The 18,928-nt window shown below is 39.3% G+C and overlaps 1 pseudogene; it reads right to left on the reverse strand.

The window, feature by feature from the left end:
• Positions 1 to 4,131: 4,131 nt before the first annotated feature.
• On the reverse strand, positions 4,132 to 4,600 carry LOC102844575 (annotated as a pseudogene).
• Positions 4,601 to 18,928: the final 14,328 nt, after the last annotated feature.

Here is an 18,928-nt window from a genome sequence, read left to right on the forward strand (position 1 = left end):
CACAGGATAGAGCAGGGTTTAGGCCTGTTGTGCATAGGGTTGCTATGAGTTGCAAACGACTCGATGGCACATAACAACAACAACAACATCATCAATTAAGATGTATCAATAACAAAAAGATGTTGTAATGTGAGAGCCAAGAAATTCAGAACACTGCTATTCCACAAACTGATTGGAAGAGGTTCGTATTTGTTCCCATTCCAATTCTAGAACATAAAAAAAATCTAGAGCATTATCACTAATAAAACACACAAGTCAAATTTTGCTGTACGTAAGTAAAAAAATGTTGCAGCAGCACATGGAGAAATTCAAGCTAGATTCAGAAGATGATGTGGAATGAGAAATAGTGCCAATGTCAGATGAATCTTGACTGAATGCATAAAATATCAGGATGATGTTTGAATTCTGTATTTTATTGACTATGCAAAGCCATTCAACTGTGTGGATCCTAATAAATTATGGATAAAATTATGAAGAATGGGAATTCCAGACGTTTTAATGTGTTTATGTGGAACCCAAGCTAAGCAAATAGTCATTTGCATAGAAAATGTAATACTACATAGTTTAAATTGGCTTCTCATCGATTCTCGGGGCCTTCTTTTTGCCAAACCTTTAGTGGCACTTGAACTCCTTCCTTCATTAAAATTGGCTTTTGTTATATGTCAATCAGTTCTTTTTGGTAGAGTGACTCTGTATTCCTTCCATCATCTTTTGATGCTTCCTGGATCATTCAAGATTTTGCACATAGCATCTCTCAGTACTGCAGCTTGAGGCTTGACTTTGTTCTACAACTTTTTCAACTTTAGAAATGCTGATTGAGTATTTCCATTTCTATTTTCCAGCTCCAGTTCTTTTTGTACATTCCTTTATAGTACTTTGCTTTGTCTTCTTGAGTGACCCTTTGGAATCTTCTGTTCATCTTTTATTTCTTCCCTTTGTATTGGCTTCTCTAGTGCAATTTTCAGAGTCTCTTCTGACATCCATGTTGGTCTTTTCCTTCTCCTCTATCTTTGTAATGACCTTTTCACTCTCTTCATGGATGATATCTTTGATGTCATCTCATAATTCATCCAGTCTTTGGTCATTAGTGTTCAGTGCCTCAAATCTATTCTGGAAATGATTTTTAAATCAAGGTGGGATAGACTCAAGGTAATATATTTGTTCTTGTGGACTTGTTTTCATTTTCTTCAGCTTCAGTTTGAATTTCCACCTCTGTAATTGATGGTCTGTTTCACAGTGAACAATTAGCCTGATTTTGACTGCTGGTCTTGAGTTTCTCCAGTGATTCTTTCCACAGATATAGTCAATCTGATTCCTGTGTAGTCCATCAAGTGAGGTCCATGTATAAAGTAAAAAAAAGAAAAAATGAAATTGTCAACAATTTAATCTCACTTGGATCCACAGTCAACACCTTTGGTACCAGAAAATCAGGAGGTCAGGAAATGTATTGCACGGGGCAAGTCTGCTGTTAGGGATCTCTCCAAATTACTGAGGAGCAATGATGTTAGTTTGAAGACTAAGGTGCACATGATTCATACTACGGTCATTTCATTTACTTGCTATGCATTTGAGAGCTGGACAGTTAGGAATGAGAGAAGAAAAACTTATGCCTTTGAGTTGTAGTATTGAAAGAGGACTAATGTCTATCCCATGACCTGCCAAGTGAACAAAAAGATATGTCTTGGCAAAAATACAGCCAGAGTGCTCCTGGGAGCAAGGATGGTGAAACTTTGCCTCACATACTTTGAGCATATGGCTAGGAGAGGATATACCTAAGAGAAGGACATGATACTTGGAAAGAAGGAGGGTCAGTAAAAGAGACGACTTTCAATGAGATGAATAGGCACAGTGCCTGCAGCAATGGGTTGAAGTGTGACAGAAATGATGATGGTACAGGAAGGATGGCGTTTAGAGCTATTGTTCATAGTGTTGTTATGAGCTGTACTCTATCTACTTCTTGTCACAACAACAACCTGCTTTAAAATCAGGAAAGGTGTACATCAGGGTTTTTATCCTTTCATCATGCATGTTTAATCTGTGTGCTGAGCAGATAATCTGAGGCGCTGGCATCAGGGTTGGCAGAAGAGTCATTCACAGACTTCAGTATACAGATGATACAATTTAACTTGCCAAAAACTGAGAGGACTTGAAAATATTTACTACTGAATATTAAAGGCTTAAATATGAACTATTACCATAAACATTTTCTTATAATTAGACCAATAAACAACATAATGAAAAATGAAGCAAAATTTAGAATTGTTAAGTCTTTCATTTAACGTGAATTCCCAGTCATGTCTCATGGAGGCAAGAGTCAAGAAATTAATTGATTTGCATTGGGCACATCTGTTACAAAAGACCTCTAGAAAGTGTTAAAAACCAAAGATGTCATTAAATTGAGTCTAACTCAAGCCATGGTATTTTGAATAATGTAATATTGATGTGACAACTGGACAGTGAAGAAGGAAGACCAAAGAAGATAAAATTGATACATTTGAAGTGCAGTATTTGGCAAAGAATATTGAACAAGTCTGTCTTGGAAGAAGTACAGTCAGAACGCTCTTTAAGGCTAGAGTTGCAAGGCTTTGTCTTATATCTTGGACATGTTATCAGGAGGGACCAGAACCTGCAGACAAAGACAACATGCTAGAGGGCCATCAAAAAAGACGACTAGTTAGAACTGAGACACAAAGGGAAATACGCATACCTGTGTTCACAGCAGCATTATTCACATTAACAGCAATAAGGAAACAGCCCATATGTCCATCAACAAATGAACGTCTCAAGAAATTGTGGTGGGAGAGTCTAGAGAGCCTTATGCTGAGCACACTAACTCAGTCATTGGGAGACAAATAATGGATAAGACCATTATTGTAAAAATACAAGGATGGCTAGTAAGATATGTATCAATGTCCAAAAGGAGAAAAAAGGTGGGGAAAACGGAAGGGTGGAAAACACTGGGAGGGCAGAGTTTAGTGGTCAGATTGGGGGTGAGAGGGAGGGAATGGGAAAGACAGATCAGTGGGGACTTGAAAAGATGATGTAATAATAGGCATAGATCCATGGTAGTTGATTATATGGGATACAGTGTGTTTGAATGATTGTATGGAACACAATGTAAATGAAGGACTGTATGGAACACAGTGTATAGGAATGAAACAATGTAAATGAATTATTCTATGAAAAACAAGAAAATATTTTAAAAAACTAAATATAGAGGGGGCAAAGAAGACAAGATACACTGACACAGTGGCTGTAACACTAGGCAAAACCCTAGCGATGATTGTGCGGACAGTGCAGAACTAGGAAGTATTTGGCTCTGGTGTACACAAAGTCATTATGAGTGACAGTCGACTTGGCAACACCTAACATTAAGTTGTTAAGTGCTGAGAAGTTGACTATATGAATCACAGATTGGACCCATGTCCTATCTTCATGATCTCTGACATGCTTGAGCCCATTGTAATTGTGTAAATCCAGCTTGTTGAACATCTTCCTCTCTTTTGCTGACCTCTACATTTCCTAGTGCGATGTCTCTTCCCAATGACTGACTGGTCCTTCCTGACAACATGCCCTAAGTATGTGAGATCGAGCTTCACCATGCTTGCCTCTAAGGAGCACCTTGCTTGCTCTTCTTCAGGACAGTCTTATTGGTTCCTTCGGAAGGTGGTGAGCTAGTCAATCTTCTCCAACACCACAATTCAAAGGCATCAATTCTTCTGTCATCCTTATTCATCGTCCTACTTTCAGATAATAGAAAGTAATTGAAAATATTATGGTTTGGATCAGCGGAGCCTTTGTTTTAAAAGTGACATCTTTGTCCTTTAGGACTTTGGAGAAGTCCTTGACAGCCAATTTCCTCAATCTAACATGTCTTTTGATTCATTTTTGGCACCCCACCCCAGTTTCTAATGGCCTTATTTGTAAATATGTTTGTGTAATAATGAATGAATGGAATATCCAACTTTTCGGTAAATTTTCATTAAAATCACTTTCTCTATATCTCTATCTCTCTCTATCTCTAAAAGGATCCTCAATCCTCTTGTTTCTAAGCTTTTGAATGAAGAGTTATGTATAGAGGAGCATGTCAAGCATTCTCACACTGGGGGGGACACTGCCATTTTCCATCCCTTATTCATAGATCCAGTCATGGCCACAAGGCTTGTAGTCAGCCAATTTCTCTGGCTTAAACCAAAGACTGATTTCTTTCTCTGTACTTTTTACTGAATGGATGATGTTCCTGCCAACTTGAATGTAGAGGTCCCCTGGCTTGGAATCTGCTGGGTTGATCTCTCCAGGCATCACTCACCAGGTCTTCACTACATTCAGCTCCTCCCAGACCATGGCCACAATAGGTCCCCAGTTCATGTACTTCACCCGTCCTAGGAAGAACTGTTGTTCGTTCAACTCAGTGTAGTGCTGCTTCAGATGTTCTGGGCCTGAAGGAGCTTCATAGCCTAAAGGCAGAATCCTTTCTGCTGAGAGCACTTGATGATGTTGCTCACCAGGCTTCACTGCACACTGTCCTGATGGCGATGCAGGTGAGGTCACAGTGGGCCCTGGTGCATGTGGGGTGCAGATGTGTGAGCAGGAGTTCCATGCATGGAGTGTCTTCTGCTTTCTAGAGAGCTGCTACCAGGGGTGATGATTGTAAAAACAAAGTAAAATCAATCCATAGAAAGGGCTAATCTTTTCTCTATCGTGATGTTGTCTATGGCTTCAGGGGTGAGGATTTTTGTTTTCTTGATATTGAGATAGTTTGGATAATCTGTATTTCTCTATAATTATTTACTATTTTGTTCAACTTTTCAAATGTAGTTGTTTAGACTTACTTTCTCACTTTACTATATTTTCTTCATCTCTAGTCATTCTTTATGTTATCCATTTATGTATTTGCCCATTTATCATTTCTTTGGAGAGATCTTGAAAGAATATTTTGTACATTTTTTTCCAAAGAATTAGCTTTTATGTTTGTATTTTTGTTTTCTTCATGTTGAGATAGTTTGCACAATTTATAATTGTCTGTAATTATTTCCTGTTTTGTTCAACTTTTCAAATTTAATGATGAAGTTGTTTAAACTTATTTTATTATTTTACAATCTTTTCTTCCTCTTTAATCATACTTTTTACTATCAGTTTATGTATTTTCCCATTTTACCTTTTTTATCAATCTTGAAAGAATATTTTGTACATTTTTTCAAAGAATTAGCTTTTATGTTTGTCTTTATTATACATTTTACTTCTCTCTCATTTATTTCTTCTCTAGGCTTATTATTCTTTGCCTTTTTCCATTATGTAGGTTTATACAGAGATTGATTATCTTTGGTACTGGACAGATCTTTATTTCACTTTTGGTTTTGACTGATGATTTAGCTGGGTATAGAATTCTGGTTGTCAGCTCTTTGATGATATTATTATATTATCTTTTGATTTCCATTATACTGTTGAGAAATCTACTAAATCCTAACTTCCATCTTTTTTAAATTATAATTCTTTCTATTTGCTTTCAACATATTTTTCTGTCTTAAAGGCTTTTCTCTCTCATTATGGTATGCTTGGTTATGCCTCTGTTTTTATCTATAATGTAATTTTTGAAACAAAGAATTATGATTTATGATAATTCTGAAGATTTCAATAATTACAAACTTTAAAATCTTTGAGACATGATTCGCATTTCATAAAATTCACCCATTTAAAATGTACTTGGAATGGTTTTAGTATTGACAGGATTAAATAGGATTAAAATCATATCCATGATCATTTTGAATATTGTGTTGCCAGCCTTCCTTTTAGTATCTTTATGGAAACTCTTTTAAACAAATGTTGCGCTTTTAGAGTCTGAGGTGGTTTTACATACAATATTGCCTTGCTCTACTCAAAGTCAGGATCAAATGAAATGGGGGAAAACATTGACAGATGGAAATCAAAGTAACAGCTTTATTGCTAATAAATTCTTGATTGGAGGATGTGGCTTAGATATATGACAAACACAGACATCCCAAAACTAAGGCCCAGAATTACAGTTATCTATGTCCTATACAAGAGGTAGCACTAAACTATCACATGCTCTCCACATGGTGAAGACTGTGGCTGAGAGTTGAGACTCTGAAAGCATGTTCTCTGTGGGCAAGCTGGCTCCCAGAGGAGGATAGGAGGTAGAGACCTACCTCCTCATCCCTCACCTCACCAACAGGGTAAGCCAGAGCGACAGAAGGAAGTCGTAACAGCCCACAAACAGAGCTAACCAGATCATTTTAATAATAAAGCATAATTTTGATATCAAACTCAATAGATATAAACAAACAAACAAACAAACCTTACAGACATTTTTAAAATGCGAAAGGTTCAGAACTATAAGCGAAGATTACATATTGCATATGAGCAAGATAGAAAATATCATCTATATATCATTAAGAGAGAATATGATGAAAAAAGAGAGAATATGATCATTTTCATAAATGTCCAGGACATTATGCTGAATATATATTAGTCAAAAAAGGACAAATACTCCATAGTGCCACTGTTATAAAACAGGACTGACAGGGGGTTAGGGTAAACTAAGAAAAGAGGGTATTAATAATGTAACTACATTGAAACAGATGAGGGAAAGAACTGTTTAAAAGGAATATATGATTAGGTATAATTTGCATGACAACAGTCTGGAACAAGAGGTGCATAGCGAAGTGGACTAGGGATGGGGTGGGGGTGAAGAGAGAGGAAACTGTGCAACAAGGAAAGACTTTTTTAAAAGAGAAAAGCAAACTAAGGGTGGGGAAGGGAGGAAAATGTGCAACAATGAATGAATGGAAATCCAACTTGGTAAACTTTCGTTAAAATATAAATTAAAAAATTTTTTAAGTGCCTAAGGAAATACAAAGCAATAAATTGGAAAGTGATCACTAGTAAATCACTAGAAAGGAACGTCATGTTTGGGAAAGGAAAGAATCAATAAATATAAAGGAAACCCTCAATGACACACTAGCTAAGAATGGACTCATACATACAAAAGATCATTTGAAAAGATTTCATTGTTATGCCCAAGATTGCTGTGAATAGGAACAATTTGATAGAAACTCCAAACAACAGTAATCACCTTTGAGTGAACAGTAAAAAGTAAATAAAATATCAATTCATCCCAAATTAGTATGTGGTTTTTCCACTGTCTTAGGAAAGATATTCTCAAGTCCCGTGAGACTATTTGAAGTTTTAATAAGAATTATAATAGGTATTATTATTATTTATTATTATAAAGAAATTTTTGAGACAGAGTAACAGTGGGGACTACCAGCTCTAAAATTATATTACAAAACATTAAGTAAGATCTTATTACTGAAGTAACAATAATGATAGACACCAATTAAACAGAATAAAAATCCCAGAAAGAAATCCAATCCCAGAGGTACACGGTTCAAATCCACCAGATGCTCTGTTGGAGAAGGAGGGACAATTTCCTCCTGTGCCAGTCAGATCTGATTTGATGGTACATGCACAAAAAATAATAATAAAATAAAATTTATAACAAAATCCCAGAAAGAAATCTTATCGTAAATAAGAATTTAATATATGATAAGAAAGTAATGACTAGATGAAAGTAAAATTTAAAAAACTCCATGCTCACCAAGTTGTGCCAAGAAATCTGGAGAACAACCACTTGGTCAACTGACTGGAAGAGATCTATATTTGTTCCCATCCCAAAGAAGGATGACCCAACAGAGTGCGGAAACTATAGAACAATCTCATTGATTTCAAGCAAGCAAGATTCTACTGAAGATTATCCAAAAATGACTGGAACAGCACATCAGCAGAGAACTGCCAGAGTGCAGTCTGTGTTTAGAAGGGGTCGTGGTACTAGGGATATTGTAGCTAATGTTAGATGGATCTTAGCGGAAAGCAGGGAATACCAGAGGAATGCATATCTGTGTTTCATTGACTATGCAAAGGCATTTGACTGTGTGGATCATAAACTGTGGCTGACTCTGAGAAGAATGGGAATCCCAGAACACTTGATCGTGCTAATGAGAAACCTACGCTTGGATCAAGAGGCAGTCATCAGAACAGAGCAAGGAAACACTGCATGGTTCAAAATTGGAAATGCCGTATGTCAGGGATGTGTCCTATCTCCCTACCTTTTCAACCTGTATGCAGAACAGATTATCTTAGAGGCTGGGCTCTATGAGGAGAAGTGTGGGGTCAGGATTGGTGGAAGATCTATCAACAATCTGCGTTATGCAGATGGACATAACCCTGCTTGCTGAAACTGAGGAAGACCTGAAGTACTTGCTGCAGAGGGTCAAGGACTGCAGCTTTCAATATGGATTGAGGCTCAATGTCAAGAAGACAGAGAATCTCACCACTGGACCAATTGGCAGCATCAGGATGGATGGTGAAGAGATTGAGATTGTTAACAACTTTAGTCAGCTTGGCTCCATGGTCAACAGTCTTGGCACCAGCAGCCAGGAAATTAAAAGATGTATTGCGATGGGAAAGTCTGCTGTTAGGGACCTCTCCAAAGTACTGAAGAGTAATGGTGTCTCTCTGGAGACTAAGGTGCATCTGATACAGGCCATGGTCTTTGCAATCACTTGTTATGCATCAGAGAGTTGGACAATGACTAGGAGGATAGAAAGAGAATTGATGCCTTTGAGCTGTGGTGCTGGATAGGAGTATTGAATGTACCACAGACTGCCAAGAAAAAAAACAGATTCATCCTGGAGAGGGTTAAACCAGGCGGCTCCTTGGAGGCAAGGATTCTGAGGCTTCGTCTAACATACTTTGGACATGTTATAAGGAGGGACAGGTCCTTGGAGAAGGACATCATGCTTGGGAGGGTGGAGGGACAGCGCAGGAGGGGAAGACCCTCTATGAGGTGGATTGATTCCGTGACTGGGGTAATTGGGATGGGTGTATCGGAGATGGTTTGTTTGGCACAGGACAGAGCACAGTTTAAGGCTGTTGTACATATGGTCGCTATGAGTTGCAAGTGACTCGACGGCACATAACAATAACAACCATTGGGATACAGCTTATTGTATTGGGGGGAGATTATGTGTGTAATCTAAAATCAAGAAAAAAGTAGAAATGGGTATTTCTTTACTCTTCGGTGGGATGACTACATTCAATGCTTTGAAGAAGCAAAAAAATAGAAGAGAAAATAATAAAAATATTTAACTCTAGTAAAACGTTTACTCTTCTATACAGAGAAAAAGGTTAAAATTTAGAAAACATGGGAAAATTCATTTTAGTGCATACACAATATATACACACGCATCAGCTAGAAATCGGATTAATATGTAAAAAACAGTCCTCCTTCTGAGTGGATAAACAATTTATGGTCTCTTCATACAACAGAATTCAGTTAAGCAGTTAAATGTAATGAACTGGATCTTTTAATGTTTCAAAGTGAATAAATCTTAGAAATATAACATTCAATTTAAAAACAGAATGTTGTATAATAATGTTTAGTACATGGACTCATCTAAAGCCTTAAATCTTACAAATGAATATTGCTTGTGTGTGTTCAATATTACCAAGTAGTGAGGTCTTGTGGCCTAGTGACAAGAAGCTGCGCTGCAATTCTGAAGGCACGTAGTTCGAGTGCACCAGTTGCTCTGTGGGAGAAGAACGGGCAATCTCCTCCTGTGTGATTAATGCCTCTTAAAACCCATCAGAGGATCAGCCACGAGTCAGTTCTAATTCAACAGTACCCAGTACCCAACAACAATAATATAGATGTATATGTATGTATATATGTGTATATGTGTGTATATATGTATGTATATATGTATGCATGTATGTACACACACATACACATATACTACACACACAGCAAGTGATTTCTTTTGGAGGTCAAGATGGGGCATAAGTTCAAGGAGAATGACAAAAGAGAGCCTTAAATTTATCTATGTATCTTCACTTTTTTATGTTGTTGTTGTTGTTAGGTGCCTCTGAGTCTAGTACAACTCATAGTGACCCTGTGAACAAAAGCTCTGAACCCTATTTTATCCTGCGCCATCCTCACACTTCCTGACACACAAGAGCCTTTTGCAGCAGTCACTGAGTCAATCTAACTGGCTGAGGGTCTTCCTCTCCTTTGTGACTCTCCACCCTTCCTAGCACCATGCCCCTTCTAGCAAAATGCCCAAAGTATGGAAGGTGAAGCCTCATAATTCTTGCTTCCAAAGAGCACTCACTTTTATATAGGTTTGAAATATTCCATAATACAAATGATGTTATGTACCTTTGAGTTGCAACCAACTCATAGATGACCGTCCAGCAGGTTTTCAGAAGCTGTAAATCACACAGGAGAAGATGGAGAGTTCGTTCATCTTTCTCCCATGAAATATCTCGTGGGTTCAAACTACCTGCCTTTGGGTTGGCAACACAGGTTCTCACTACTAGGAGACAGAAGTAAAAGAAAGGTTTCACCATCCATTCATTTGTTGATGGGCATTTTGGTTGTTTCCAACTCTTTGCTATTGTAAACAAAGTTGCAATAAACATGGGTGAGCATATATCTACTTGGGTGCTAGACATGGTTTCTTTAGGGTAAATTCCCAGTAATGGAATTCCTGGGTCAAATGGTATTTCTATTTGCAACTTTTTGAGAGAGTGCCATAAAGCCTTCCATAGTGGCTGCATCATTTTACACTCCTACCAGCAGTGAATAAGGGTTCCAGTTTCTCCACAACCTCGCCAGCTTTTATTGCTTGCTGCCCTGTTAAATTTTGCTATTCTTATTGCAGAGAGATGATATCTCATAGTTGTTTTGATTTGCATCTCTCTTAGAGCTAGGGATTTTGAACATTTCTTCACGTATTTGTTGGCCATTTTAATGTCTTCTTTGGTGAAGTTTCTGTTCATATTCTGTGCCCATTTTTCAATTCGGTTATTTACCTTTATCTTGTTGTGGTGCTTGAATATTTTATAAATTCTAGATATAAGTCACTTATGTGACATGTGATTACCAAATATTTTTTCCCAATCGGTGGCTTACCTTTTTACTCTGTTGGAGAAGTTTTTAGATGTGCATAGAGATTTGATTCTTAGGAGGTCCCATTCATCTATTTTATCCTCTTCACACAATGGAATACTATGCTGTATTGAAAAATAAGGAACTCAAGTAATAGTATTAAAAACAGGTGACCTTGGAGGACATTATGCTGAGTGAAATATCTCAGTCACAAAAGGACAGGTGTTATATGGTGTCACTACTGTAGAATGGGACTGACGTCAGGGTTGGGGTGAGACTGAGAAAAATTGGATAAATTATGTATACTGCATTGAAACAGATGAGGGAAAGAACTGTTTGAAAACAATAGGTGATTGGGTATTATGGTTTTGACAAGAGTCCAGAATGAAGGTTGCATAGTGGAGTGCACTCGGGGAGGGAGGGGGGATTCTATACCAATGAAATAATTTTTCTTTTACTTTTCAAAGAGAAGAGTGAACTGGGAGGAGGGGTGGGCAGGGAGAAATATGCAACAATGAATGTATGGAAATCCAAAATCTCTGTAAATGGTCATTAAAATTAATTAAAAAAATATAAATATATTAAAAATACGTTTCACATGAGCACAATCAAATAGTCTGGGGTTCTATTCTTCTCAAGGTTAGCCACAACTTATTGTCATCACACAGTCAAATGCCTTTGCAATGTCAGTGAAACACAGATAGACAGTCCTCTGGTACTCTTTGCTTTCATCCTAAATCCATCTGACATTGGCAATAATGTCTCTTCTAAACCCAGCCTGTATTTCTGATAGTTTTCTGCCAATGTACTGTTCTGGTTATTTTTGGATAATCTTCAGCAGGATTTTGCTTGCATGTGATACCATGTAATAATTTCCACAACCTGTTGGGTCACCCTTTTTTGGAATGGGAATAAATATGGACCTCTTCCAGTCAGTGGGCCAGGCAGTTGTCCTCCAGATTCCTTGGTACAACTTGGTGAGCACGTCAAGGGTAGCATCTATTTGTTGAAATATGTCAATTGGTATTCCATCAATTCCTGGGGTCTTATTTTTGCCAATTCCTTCAGAGCAGCTTGAACTTTCTCCGTCATCACCATTACCTCTTGCTCATATGTTGTTTTATGACATTCTTCTTTGTCAGCAAATTCTTTTAAGTGCAGTGAATTTGCATACTCCATCCATCTTCTTTTACTGCTTCCTGGATCATTCAATGTTCTGCCCATAGTATCTTTAAGCATCGCAACTAGAGGCTTTAATTTGTTCTTCAGCTTAAGAAATGCCAGGTGGGTTTAGCCAGGAAGCAGCCCTGCATGGTTCAAAATCAGGAAAGGAGTGTGTCAAGGATGTGTCCTGTTTCCATACTTTTTCAATCTATATGTGGAACAGATAATTTGGGAGGCTATGGTTTACGAGGAGGAATGTGGAATCAGGATTAGAGGAAGACTCACAACCTGTTATGCAGATGACACAACCTTGCTCGCCAAAGCTGAGGAGGACCTGAAGCATTTGCAGCAGAAGCTCAAGGACTGTAGTCTTCAATATAGTTTGAAGCTCAACATCAAGAAGACAAAGATTCTTACCACTGGGCCAATTGGCAAAACCACAATAGATGGAGAAGAGACCCCTCCAAAGTGCTAAAGAGCAATGATGTCAGTCTGAGACTAAGGTTTGTTTGATTTAGGCCATGGTCTTTGCAATTACTTTCTAAGCATAAGAGTCGGAAGCAAGAATTTTGAAGCTTCATCTCACATACTTTGGGCATGTTGCCAGGAGGGACCATCCCTGCTTGGAAGGGTGGAGGGACAGTACAGGAGAGGAAGACCCCAGATAAGATGGACTGACATAGTAATTGGGATAATGGGGTAGGTGTGTTAGAAGACAGTGAGAACGGCTCAGGATAGAGCAGAGTGCAGAGTTCTCATACATTGGGTTGCCATGAGTTTCTGGTGACTCACTGGCACATAACAACAACAAGAAAAAAAACCTTTAAGACTATAAACTATATATGTAAATCCAGCGTGAACATACATGGAAAGTTTTGTCTACCAGTGCAAGGACTTCAAGCAGTGCTTGAGACTTTTTACTTGCATTTCTCTCTACTATACAGTTAATACCACACTCACCACCACTCTTCAATCTCAGGGATTCATTTCCCTTGTTAAGAATTCCAAATTTGCTGGAAACAGAGGGATTCGTGAAGGTAGCTAGGGGCAGAGTCTGGCCCTAAAATTTTCCCAAGTAACCAAGGCTTAATCCTTAAATGTTCCTCAAACAAAACTTCTAATTCTCAAGTATCCTCTAAATCTTTAAACTTTTCAGAAAGCATTTAAGTCAGTTCATAATCCTGAAAATCAAATCCAGACTCTTGCTGAACCCCTCTCCCACCCACCACCCATGCATTTACACACAAACACACACACACACACACACACACACACACACACACACTCACACACACAGAGCGTTTACTTGTGGTTTTTGTTTTAAGGGCCTGTCAATCAAGACAAGTTTGTCTTTTGTGAAAGAACATGCCTCCACTACACAGGGACATACCCTAACCCCCCAGTGATTGCCACCAACACTTTGCTTTTCCCATTTGTTTTCTAAAGAGAATAGTGGGGGGCATCTGTGGAACAGAGATGTTGAAGCAGCAGGAGGCATTTTTATTTTTGTTTTTGTGTTTTCACAAGGGAGCCCTAAATATATTTAATTTCTTGCTCGCCTCAGTTCCTGAAGCGGTTTCTTTGGGGATTCTTTTTTCTTGGAGTTCCTTCATCCTCCCACTCATTCGAGGTGGCTAAAAAGAGAGACAGCAAAGAAAAAAGCTGCACTTCCTTTGAGAATCTAAATATTTGAGTTGATGAGTAAACGGAGGCATGTTTGTGTGACAGTTCCCACCATTTTATATCTAACAGCGATTTCAAGCTGAAATAGGAGGGGAAGCTGGCCATTTGCAAGCTCAAAGATGTTGCAACGAGAATGCCTAGAGCCTATTTTTTTAAATTTTTTATTGTGATTTTTAATGAAAGTTTACAAAAAAGTTAGATTTTCTTTCATTCATTATTGCATATTTTCCTTCCTAACCCCTCAGTTCACTGCTAGGAATATACCCTACAGAAACCAGAGCTGCTATGCAAACAGATGTATGCACACCCATGTTTATTGCTGTGTTACAATAGTAAAGAGATGGAAGCAACTCAAGTGCCCATCAACAAATTAATAGATAGAAAAACTATGGTATATTCACACAACGGAATACTATGCAGCACTGAAAACCAAGGAACTCATAAGATATTACACAACGTGTGTGACCCTGGAGGACACTATGCTGAGTGAAATATCTCAGTCACAAAAGGACAAACACAGCATAGAGCCTATTCTTTGATTTAATGGGGAATAATCCAGAGGACCAAAATGTGATCAACGAAGGTGTTAGCTGGAGCTGAGTGCAACAGAAGATGAACAGAGGAGCTCAAACAGGTGTTTTATTTAGATTAAACTCTATCAGCTCAGGTGTGGGAGTGAAGGGAGTCTGTGGGTAGTACAGACATTTAAAACTCAGCTAATAGCCATAAAGTTGGTGCCTTGGTCTACTGAGGTGCCTGGGAAGAAAAACCTGGTTATCCATGTATAAGAAGCTCCCAGCCATTGAAAGGGAGGCCTGGTGACCTAGTACTGGTAAGAAGCTTCACTGCAATCGGAAGGCACATGGTTTTTATTCACTAGCTGTTTGGAGGGAGAAGGATAGGAAATCTCCTTTCGTGTGATTAACTGCCTCTGAAAGCCAACGGGAAGGCCAGCTATGGGTCCAGCCCAACTGAATGGCACAGAACAACAACACAGAGTAGTTCAACTCTGAAATACACTGAGTTACTGTGAGTCAGAGTCAACTTGACAGTCAGTGGTTTGATAAAATAATGAATTATAACAATGGAATAACAAAGCCAACTCTCCCAGGGGCTGTATTTTAAACACTTTTCTGAGCACTTTATGCAGAAGAATTAATTTGTTTTGTTGTAACTCAGTACCTTTGAGTTGGGTATGATTCATAGGGACCTTGTGCACAACAGAACGGAACCCTGCCCAGTCCTATGCCATACTCACAATCCCTGCTGTGCTTAAGCCCATTGTCAATCTATCTCATTGAGGGTTTTCCTCTGATGGACAAAAGATTGACATTGTCAAAGATTTCCTTTCACTTGAATCCACAATCAACACCCATGGTAACAGCAGTGAAGAAATCAAAAGATGTGTTGCATTGAGAAAGTCTGTTGTCAGGGACCTCTTCAAATTACTGAGGAGCCATGATGTCAGTTTGAGGACTAAGGTGCACCTGATTAAAGCCATTGCCTTTTCAATCATTTACTAAGCATCTTAGAGCTGGACAATGAATAAGTATGACAGAAGAATTGATGCCTTTGAATTGTGTTGGAGAAGTGCATTAAATACCCACCCCAGGGACTGCCAAAAGAACAAACAAATCTGTCTTGGACATACTTTGGGCATGTTGTCAAGAGGGCTAGTCCTGGGGTGGGGGGAAATAATGTTGAGAAAGGTGAAGAATAAGAGAGAGAGAGAGAGACCTTTAATAATATGCATTGACATAGAGCCTGTAATAATGGGCTCAAACACATCAGCTGTCCTTTCGGATGGTGCAGGATAGGACAAGGTTCTGATCTATCGTTCATGAGGTCAATATGAGTTGCTGTCACCTTGATAGCATCTAATAACAACATCACCACCAACTAGTTTTTCAAGCATAATGTCCTTCCCCAGGACTGGCAACTCCTCAAACATGTTCAAAGTATGTTTCATAAATTATAATGTATATGACTCACTAACAGAATAAAATGTAAATTCAAGACAATTTCCCTAAATCTCAACTTTTTATTAGTATGAGAGGTTAAGACAGACACCTTCTTAAAACAAAACAACAAAACTCTCTACTGCGTACGTAGTTGATTCTGACTTATGATGCACCTCCTGATAACATGTATGTGATAAAATCTTACCATGTTTGCTTCTGAGGAGAATTCTGATTTTATTTCTTCGAAGGCAGATTTTCTTTCCTTCACCCTCCCAAAATAGAGTATTATTAATCCTCTCATTTTCTAGACAAGAAGTTCAAGAGGCCCTTGTTGTTGTTGTTGTTGTTATGTGCCGTCGAGTCGCTTGCGATTCATAGCAACCCTATGTACAACAGCCCTAAACTCTGCTCTGTCCATATACTTGCTCGAAACCACTTAGCTAGGAATCAGCAGATATTCTTACTTCCTGTGCTGTAGTGCCAAACACTTGATGAGGAATTCCTGTACTGCCATGGCAAACACTTAGAAATCAGATGTTAAGAGAAAAAGGGTTGAGTGCTGTTGAAGAATTATACCCAGGTATCGTTTCCTTTGGAGCGGAAACACCACACTTAGGAGATGTTCCTCTATACCCTTGCAATGGGGTCACACAGTTCAGTAAAGTCGGCCCTCTTCTCTTGGGATATCTTGTTCTGGCAGGATGAACAAGTCCAAATGAACTGAGGAAGGCAGAGAGTGCTGGATCCAGTTCATACCTACCCGTGAGTTGTAGTTACGTATTGTCGAGTCGCTTGTGACTCATAGCAACCCTATAGAGTGGCTGTTAAATATTCTGGATTTCCTTGACAGTGAATGTTTTCTTTTAGAAGAGTTTTGTTGTTGTTACAAGCTGTCGAGTCAACCCCAACTCAAAGGTGACCCTATGAACAGAGGATCTGGACCTTGCCCTGTCCTGCATCATTCTCACAATCTCCATCATGTTCAAGTTCATTGTGACAGTCATTGTGTCGATCCACCTTGTTGAGGGTCTTCCTTTCTTTCTCTGACCCTCTACCTTTCTCAGCATAATGTTCCTTTCCAAAGACTGGCCTCTTCTGACTAGAGAGCATTATGCTAAGTGAGCTAACTCAGTCCCACAAGGACAAATGCAGATCGTTAATGTAGACCATGTAGGAGGTTCCAAGGCAAGAGGGTGGGGGCAGAGGGATGAGGATGGGCAGGTGGGGGTGGGGAAGGGAGGGGGGCTGGTTAATAATAGGGTCGCACAATTTGATGGGTGGAGGGTGGGTAAAGGAAATGAGAAAGATCCAGTGTGAAAAACAATGTATAAACTAGTATAAAATAAAAATTTTATTTAAAAAAAAAAAAAGACTGGCCCCTGCTGACAATATATCCAAAGTATGTGAGGCAAAGTTTCACCACCCTTTCCTCTAAGAAGACTTTTAGATATATGGGAAAACTGCCAAGAAAAGGCAGGTCTGGCTCCCATATTACCTCCCTTCCTCCAAGTTCCCCCATTATTAACATTGTACATTGTTGTTGTCGTTGTTGTGTACCATTGAGTCAGAACTGACCCTCCAGGGGACTTTCAGAGGCAGTAATCGCACGGGAGGAGATTGATTGCCCATCCCTCTCCCGCAGAGCAGCCTCTGGATTTGAACCACGTGGCTTCTGGATTGCAGCGCATGTTCTTACCACTCCGCCACCAGAGCGCCCTACTATACATCAGCATGCTACATTCGTTTTAATTAATGAATTGATAGTGAGAAACAGTTCATATTTTCTTCGAAGGCTCCGATGGCTTAGTGATAGAATTTCCCCCTTTCATGGATTTGGGGGGGTGGGTGGAGGGGAGTAAGGGCGAGACTGAACTATCAGTCAGCACACTTTAAGCGGAAGCTCTTGTGTTGCTATGACACTGAACAGGTTTCAGGGAGCTTCCAGACTAAGCAGGACGAGGTAGAAATGGTTCATGGTCTCCTTGTGGAAATCAGGCAATGAAAACCCTATGAATCATGATTTGTGAGGTCACTCTGGGTTAGCTCTGACTGGATAGTAATGTAGTAACTGACTACAACTAAACCTCACTTAGAGCTGTCATCTACAAATGTCAAACCTTATCTATAATTGTCCTCTACAATCTTTTTTTGCTCCAGGATTCCACTCAGGATAGCACATCACACTTAGTTGTCATGCCTTCTTCAAAATCTCTTAGCTGTGACAGTTGCTCAGACTTTGTTTTCATGACCTTGTCAGGTATTTTTTGACTTGTCTTCATTTGAGATTTGATTGACGTTTGTCTCATGATGACTTTGTAGTTGTAAACTTGGGGACGAAAGATTGGGGAGCGCTGGTGGCCTAGTGGCAAGAAGCTGCACTGCAATCCCAGAGGAACACGGTTCGAATCCACCAGATGCTCTGCCGGAGAAGGAGGCGCAATATCCTCCTGTACCAGTCAGATCTGATTTGACGGTACACGCACACAAAATTAAAAAAAAAACAAAAAAAACAAAAAAAAAAAAACAACTTGGGGACGGAAGACCACTGATGTAACATACAAGCTGCATCACATGATGCCAATGTGACTTGGCACTATTGATTGATGTTACCCTTGGTCATCTGATCATCTGGTATCTGTCAGATTGCTCTTGTTGTCATGTGTCATCGAGTCACCTGCAACTCATAGCAACCCTATGCACAGTAGCTCTGAACCCTGCCCTATCCTAAGCCAATCTCATCATCTCCAACAGACCTAACCTCATTTCTCCAGTCACTGAGTCAATCCGTCTCATCCTGGCTCTTCTCCTGTGCTGTCCCTCCACCCTTCCAAGCATGATGTCCTTCTCCAAGGACTGGTCCCTCCTGGCCATGTGCCCAAAGTGTGTGTGAAGAAGCTTCAAAATCTTTGCCTCCAGGGAGCAGCTTGGTTTCACCCTCTCCAGGACAAACCTGTTTGCTCTACTGGCAGTTCATAGTATATTTAACACTTGTTAGCACCACAACTCAAAGGAATAGATTCTTTTATCATTCTTAGTAATTGTCCAGCTCTCTGATGCAAAGCAAGTAATTGCGAAGACCATGGTCTGGACCAGGCACACCTTAGTCTCCAGACTGATATTATTGCTCTTCAGTACTCTAGAGAGGTCCCTG

Source organism: Elephantulus edwardii, unplaced genomic scaffold, assembly GCF_000299155.1.
Source record: "Elephantulus edwardii isolate Elephantulus edwardi_28Jun2011 unplaced genomic scaffold, EleEdw1.0 scaffold00244, whole genome shotgun sequence".
Lineage (NCBI taxonomy): Eukaryota > Metazoa > Chordata > Mammalia > Macroscelidea > Macroscelididae > Elephantulus > Elephantulus edwardii.